The sequence below is a fragment of the Erpetoichthys calabaricus genome, chromosome 14, assembly GCF_900747795.2.
Source record: "Erpetoichthys calabaricus chromosome 14, fErpCal1.3, whole genome shotgun sequence".
Taxonomy (NCBI): Eukaryota; Metazoa; Chordata; class Cladistia; order Polypteriformes; family Polypteridae; genus Erpetoichthys; species Erpetoichthys calabaricus.
In genome coordinates, this window is record NC_041407.2 from 37,694,990 (window position 1) to 37,700,724 (window position 5,735).

The window sequence follows — 5,735 nt, forward strand, 5'->3', positions numbered from 1 at the left end:
TGCTTTACTTTACATTGTTTCAGTGCAGAACATGTCTAAATTTGTAAGCTTGTTCTGGTAAGGAAAAGAAAAACAGGAAACAAAAGATTAGAGCTGTTGGTTTGAGTGCATTTATTACTCTGTACATAGAAACAAGTGGGCCAATGAACTGGTGAGAGCATGATGGGGCTGGTTTGGTCATTACAAGAACAGTGTAAAACCTTTCTGAAAAGGTGGAAAAATGGCATGGGAAGCATGAGGAGAGTCTCCTTCAAAGACGACAAGTATAAAATTAAACAGGATGTGAGACAGCCTCCTCAAAAATAATGATGGAGTCTGAAAAGCAGGCTTTACAGGAGTATGCTTGAGCAAAGCAGTACCAGAGAAGACACATTCACACATGGACAAACACCAAGGAAAACAGCTGAAAGTGCATGTAGGGAAAGAGAGAACAAATATTTTTACATTATTCTATTACCTGTTTTTGAAGTATAGCATGGCTAATACTTGCAATAATTCATGGAAAGTTAAGGTAATCTTTTGAAAAGCAGACTTTTCTTAGAAACAGCAAAAAAGAACAAAAATGGCAAAAAGCATTAAACAAGTTAAAATAAACAATCCAAATGACAGTATCCATAAAAGCCAGAAGCAAGAATTCAAAAACCAGAAATATCAATAGTTACAAATACAGTCTATGAAGGAACAATGGACTATGACATCCTGTGCTGTGGGAAGAATGGCGTCAAACTACACACTGGGCGTTTTGTAGATCAGGACCAATTGGAATCACAATTGAGAGGTGTTAGACATGGAGACACAGACACAAAAAGATAGTATTAACAAAACAAAAGTGGGTTTTATTTACAGGTACACAGAGAAACTGTATCAGGTGGGCTTTTTTAATACAGTCATCTGACACACAAAACATTAAAGCAATGTCCCAAACAAAAATAGTGAATAATATTTAAAGTGACAAGTCACCAAATGTAAAGAATCAAAAAGAATAAATGTATATACTCAAAAAAATTGCTAGTCTCTCTATTATATAAAAAAAATCCTGCAACAAGACGAGACCTTTTGGAAGATTTTTTCAATTCCCACGAGTTGAGACTTTGGCCATGAGATGTTTTCAAGTCCCACCCTCCTCTCAACCATATTTAACCACGCACATGGTACTCTAAAATCCGTGACAGCGCAACGGGCGCAAAGCCCCCTAGTATTCCTAAATATAAAAAGCACTCAGGAAGATTCTACTCAAAGCAAAGTCCTTCTTATGAGTCCCAAAATATTCACAAAGAGAAATAATCTGTATATACAAAAGAGCAGAAAGTACACCACAAACCCAAATTGTATAAATACCTCCACCAAATGTATACTATAACTAGTTGATATTTATATGTCTATATTGTTATGCTTGGGTTACAGATTTGCACAGAAACACAGGAGGCTGTAGAGACAGGAACTTATTTAAACACTGCAAACAAACATACAGTATGTCTCTTTTTCAAAAGTTTAAACATGCTCCATGACAAGACAGAGATGACAGTTCCGTCTCACAAAAGAATGCAAACATATCTTCCTCTTCAAAGGAGTGCATGTCAGGAGCAGAGAACGTCAGAAAGAGAGAGAGACAGAGAGAGAAAAGTAATCAATCAAAAACCAATAGGTGCTGTTTTGGCTTTTAAGTATGCGAAGTACCGCACGGGAAGCATATCGCGCAGCAGAGCCGCAAGTAAGCCCAGCAAGTAAGGGAGCAATGTGAAGGTAGTTTTTCAGTGTTTTTTAGAGGAGTGTCCATATCCTCTAGGGGTGCGATCAGCCCCCTTGCTCACAATATAGAAAACAAATTACATAAAATAAGGCACAAGCCAGTATGCTATACCAAACTCACTCTCCCCATGACTAAGTCAAACGACGACCCTTGCAGGCAGAAAGTGTGTTTTATGCTGGGGAACTAAACTTCCAGGTGATCTTGAGACATGTCGCTCCCTTCCTCCAATTTTGGACGATGCAGGCGCATCCCACTTACATGCTACATCCAGTACCTGCAAGGCCTGTATTAAATTACATGATGGTCTTGTGTGCATGTCTGCAGAAACGATGGGCCTCAATCGGATAAGCCAATATGTTCTCTGGATTTACTATAGTAAGTTACCTCCTTGTAAGGTTGTCTCGGGATCCCCTTCTCTGATATAATGCAAGCATTCATTAAATCTAATGCTCCACCCATCTTATTTTGCAGTGGTATGTGGCTATGATGATGCTCATGTTTTGACTGGGCCCAGGCGTAGCCCAGTAGGCCTTTTTTGGATATGCGTCTACCCTGCTGTTGGCATAACACAGCATTGTCCTACCTTCCCAAAACTAAACTAAACTGCATTTCGACTGAATAAAAAGGTAAGTGCCTTTTTTGTTCTAAGTTTAAACTGCTTTGCAGTAATCTTAGAACATTTTCCTATACTTTTGTAATGCCTGGCAGGTGCATTATCACATGCACCACTGAAGGTTGCTGCTGTTTGTGAACCCTCAGTGCTAACATCAGGATTGCTCCGCCTCCAGGGTTTCCACCCACAAAGTGCAATGCACATATGAGAATACCTCATTATACATAAACAGCAAAAAATCAACAATTTTAAAGTGAAAGTACAGAATTAATGAGTTATAAACAAAACCAACAGAAATACCAAAGAAACATGAAAAATAATGATTCCAAGTTAATAAAAGCAACAGAAATACAGAAAATAAATACAAGCTAGGGATAAACCCAGGCTGTAATATAACGATTTTCAGTTAAGTTTACAAGTAAACTTTTTTGATGGAAACAGCTGAGAGAAAGCGGCAGTCTTTATCTCCAGTCAATATCCTCCCATTTTTTTTTCTCTTTTCTCACTACTTTCTGCTCCATAGGTCTCAGATGTTATAAAGCTAAAATTCAACATCTGATGTTTTGATGGGGCGGCATGGTGGCGTGGTGGGTAATGCTGCTACCTCACAGTTAGGAGACCTGGGTTCGCTTCCCGGGTCCTCCCTGCATGGAGTTTGCATGTTCTCCCTGTGTCTGCGTGGGTTTCCTCCCAGAGTCCAAAGACATGCAGGTTAGGTGCATTGGCGATCCTAAATTGTCCCTAGTGTGTGCTTGTTGTGTGTGTGTGCCATGTGGTGGGCTGGCACCCTGCCCAGGGTTTGTTTCCTGCCTTGTGCCCTGTGTTAGCTGGGATTGGCTCCAGCAGACCCCTGTGGTTAGGATATAGCGGGATGGATGTTTTGATGTTAAATTAAATTTCACTATGGGCATGTCTTGCCCCCTCTAGAGTTCACAAATATAATAGCAACTCTGTAGTAACTGATCATAGAATGATTAATAACACCAGACAAGTAGGCTTGTTCAACATTTGTAACTGCACGCCTTGCAGGCGTCTCCACATTTGACATGATACAATAATGACCTTAAACCATCAGTTGATGGCTCAAGTTGATTAGAATGAAGCACAGCTGCAAAACTAAAATATGTGTGTACAGTACATAGGAGTGGTGGCTCTGAGGCTAGGGAATCTGCACTGGCAATCGGAAGGTTGCCGGTTCGAGTCCCGTAAATGCCAATAGGGACTCTGCTCTGTTGGACCCTTCAGCAAGGTCCTTAACCTGCAATTGCTGAGCGCTTTGAGTAGTGAGAAAAGCGCTATATAAATGCAAAGAATTATTATTATTACATAGGTTGATGTTATATTTATCCTGGGATCACTTCAAAGTATGAGTTGTCAAAAGTCCACAAACTATTCACTGTTGATGTTTTAATCAAATGCACAGATGCCGATGGTTTTGACAGACTTTTATTACAAGTGCTAGCTTCTCTCATTTTATTAAAGTAATAGTACCTTGGTGAGGTGAAGGTGCTAAATATGAGTCCAAAATAGCATGTCAGTTGGGTAGTTGTGGTGTTCAAGAGTGATTAGGTGTGCTGCTTTCACTTCAAATGCAAGTGTCATAAAACTACTTTAATAAAAATCTGTTTGAATACTTTCACACTTTGATAAGTGAAAATGTAGACCAGTTGCTCCATACCACATGCTAAAACATGATATAGGAGTAGTGTATTTCATATCAATTCTTACACCATGCTTATTATGTAGATTGGTACTCATAAGGATGCTGAGTAGATTCTTCTCACAGCAGAATGAAAGTAAAATTCAGTTGCATGAATGACATTATTCTCAACCACAAACTTTAAACCAAATACATTAAATGTTACATGCATATGAGTACTTGACAAAATAAAGCTACTTCTGATTTTTGCTTATATGATAAGATAAAAACAGGCTTTCTTTGGCTAAATACAATATATCACAGTGCAAAATCAATGTTTTTTTTATTGTTGTTAGCTTTCTCAAGATATTACATTTTGCATGTATTTATTGTAATTTTTAATTTTGCTCAAGTGGCACTGCTACCTTTGATGAGTCCTAATCAAACAATGCAGCGGTCTATTTAAGAAGTCCTCTGGACATGCAATAAAAAAGCCCCTTTACACCAAAGAAATCTAATGAAGACCACATGCTGTAAGCAGCAAGGAAAGGAACCTTCTTCAACCTTAATCCCTAAGATTTACAACTTGGCAATGTTTGTACACTGCAGCCTTCTGACTTCACTAAAGCTGAAGGCCAGGGGAGTAAACATGAGCTCAGTGCAAAAGTTACAAGTAAAATGATAAGGAGTTTTAGGAGCAAGTGTACTGACCAGCTGCCTTTCAAAGGACACCCTTTTTGACAGCATAACAATTTACTATACAGGAAAGTTCCTCTTACAGGAATAATTTTCAGGGATCAAAGAGAAGGTAAATTCTGTAAGTAAACATTAATTTTTAGCTTGACAACCATTTCATCAATGGCATACAAAGACAATTAAGTGAAACTGCCAGTGAGTTGTCTTTATTACTCAAGACATCAGAGAAATAAATGGCTCATATTTGGAGACCTATCACCCAATGTTGTCAGTTCATCATTGAGATGTTTCTACACCATGTTTGGAGTCTATCTGTAATCAATTCATTTAATTAGACATGATTAGGAAAGGCACACACCTGTCTATAGAAGATTCCACAATTGACAATGTGTATCAGAGCAAAAACCAAGCCATGAAGTTAAAGGAATTGCCCATAACTGAATCATTTTGAGGCACAGATCTGGGGAAGGCTACCAAAAAAATATCCTGCTGTATTGAAGGTTCCCAAGAGCACAGTTGCCTTCAGAATACCTAAATGAAAGAAATTTGGACCACCCACAGGGGGTGGGATGGGATAAGGGCCATGGTAAGAGATGTGACTAACAACCTAATTATTACTCTGGCTGAGCACCAATGAATAGGTGTGGAGATGAGAGAAACTTTCAAAAAGGACAACCATCATTACAATATTCAACCAATGTGGGCTTTAGGATAGAGTAACTAGACAACAGCCTCGCCTCAGTAAAAATCACATGGTGTTTGCAAAAACGGCATCTAAAGGACTCTCTGACATTGGGAATAAAGATTCTCTTGTCTGAAGAAACTAACATTAGCGTTACATCTGGAGGAAACCAAACACCGTTCATTACTTGTGCAATACAATTCTAATGGTCAAACGTGGTAGTGACTGCATTAGATAGATAGATAGATAGATAGATAGTTAGATAGATAGATAGATAAATAGATAGATAGATAGATATATAGATAGATAGATAGATAGATAGATAGATAGATAGATAGATAGATAGATAGATAGA